The sequence below is a fragment of the Onychomys torridus genome, chromosome 7, assembly GCF_903995425.1.
Source record: "Onychomys torridus chromosome 7, mOncTor1.1, whole genome shotgun sequence".
NCBI classification, from domain to species: domain Eukaryota; kingdom Metazoa; phylum Chordata; class Mammalia; order Rodentia; family Cricetidae; genus Onychomys; species Onychomys torridus.
Genome location: NC_050449.1, coordinates 100761188 through 100762872, shown reverse-complemented (window position 1 = coordinate 100762872; position 1685 = coordinate 100761188).

Sequence of the window (1685 nt, the reverse complement as noted above, 5' to 3'; positions counted from 1 at the left end):
AGGACTTCTCAAGTCATTTGTGGCTCTAGCTGCCAGGTTTGTCCTGAAATCTCTGAGAGATAGTCCTGAAATCTTCAGAGATAACAAAAGAGGACCCTTTCGGCCTCTCTCTGGACCATCACTAAGTCAGAATCTGGTGACTCTGAAGACCAGGTTTGTGGGTAAGATGTCTGCCTTCTGTAGTGTTATCCTCCAGGTGTGTTGCAGTCATTGTCATCGTCCAGGTATGCGTCAGCCCTCCAGGTGTGTGTCACCTCTTCAGCATACCGCAAAGCTCTCTTCTAAGCATCCAGGGCCTGGTCCCTGCCAGGAACTACTTTCTCAAGACCTGAGAGCAGAGATCATGACTCCCAAGGTTGTGCCTTTCTGAAGTCAGGAGCCAGGCCAGATAGTTTCTAAGTTCTGGGTTCTGCCTAGCTTAGGAGCCCAGCATCCCACTTCAGTTCCCCAGGCTGGAGATGATATGAGATGAGGGTGGTGTGATCCAGGGGATTAGTCCTCAACATTCTCTTGTGACCCCACTGCCAGGAAGAAAATATTTAGCTTGGCCTCCTGGTCCCCTGGAAAGACAGGGGTGAATAATTCTGGGCCCTCTAGTCCCCACCCCCAACTGCTCTAGCCCAAACCCGCCTCCTCTGCCCACCCCCCTCCGGCCATATCCCAAATCCCCAATCCCAGCAGCAGACCTCGGTGTTTGCCTGTTGCCATGGTGATGGGATGCACCTTTCTGTTACTATGGCAACCAGCCAGGGTTTTTTAAAATTCAGTTGAGGTAATTTCCACCCCTCAATCCTCATCCTCAGACACCTTGCTTCTTCTCTTTTCTTCTCTGACTATTAGAATGTTGCAGGGGTGCCCACAGCCACCAGCTAGAGGTGGAAGGATGAAGGATTGAAGACTGGTCCAGTGCTTCCCTGAGGGGATCCTGGAGAAAGGTGACTGTCTCCCTACTCCTCCCCAGGCCCAGATCAGGGTAAGATTAGTTTCACTTGGCTTGACAGGCAGAGACTAGCATACCTGGAGCCTGGGTAAGGGTGCAGACCATGTGGCTATAGAGGGACACAGGAGCATGCAGAGTCCACAGGGACCCGTGACAGGCTTCCCCAGGGCTCATCCTAGGATCTCAAGATACCAGGGCTCAGACCCTGGGCCAAGAGACAGATGTTGTTTGTGCTGTGTCCTGATGCTAAGGAGCTTAGCACAGCAGAACCCTAGGCTGACCGGATTTGGGCAAAGGGCATCTGAGGAGGGAGGACCAAAGGGAGGGGCCGAAGAGATTGTCCAGCAACTTCCTGTCTCCCCTCTGTCCCTAGGCACCCGATTCATTAAGTGTACTCATTGCAAATTCATAAGGGTCAATATACCCTCCCTCTTTCTCAGCTGAAGAAGAGACTGATAGCCCAGCACAGACAGACAGATATGCTTGACTCCATCCAAGCAGAGTGGTCTAAGTCTGGGAGACAATGGGGTCACAAGCAGCACACACTCCACATACTCGCTGAGACTGCCTCGGCTGCAGGTAACCTTCACACCTTGGCCTGTCTTAGGGGCAGGCAGACAGAAGAGGTTTTAAGAAGGGGAAGTTCTAGCTGGGCAGTGGCGGCGGCAGCGGTGGCACACGCCTTTAATCCCAGCACTCGGGAGGCAGAGCCAAGCGGATCTCTGTGAGTTTCAGGCCAGCCTGG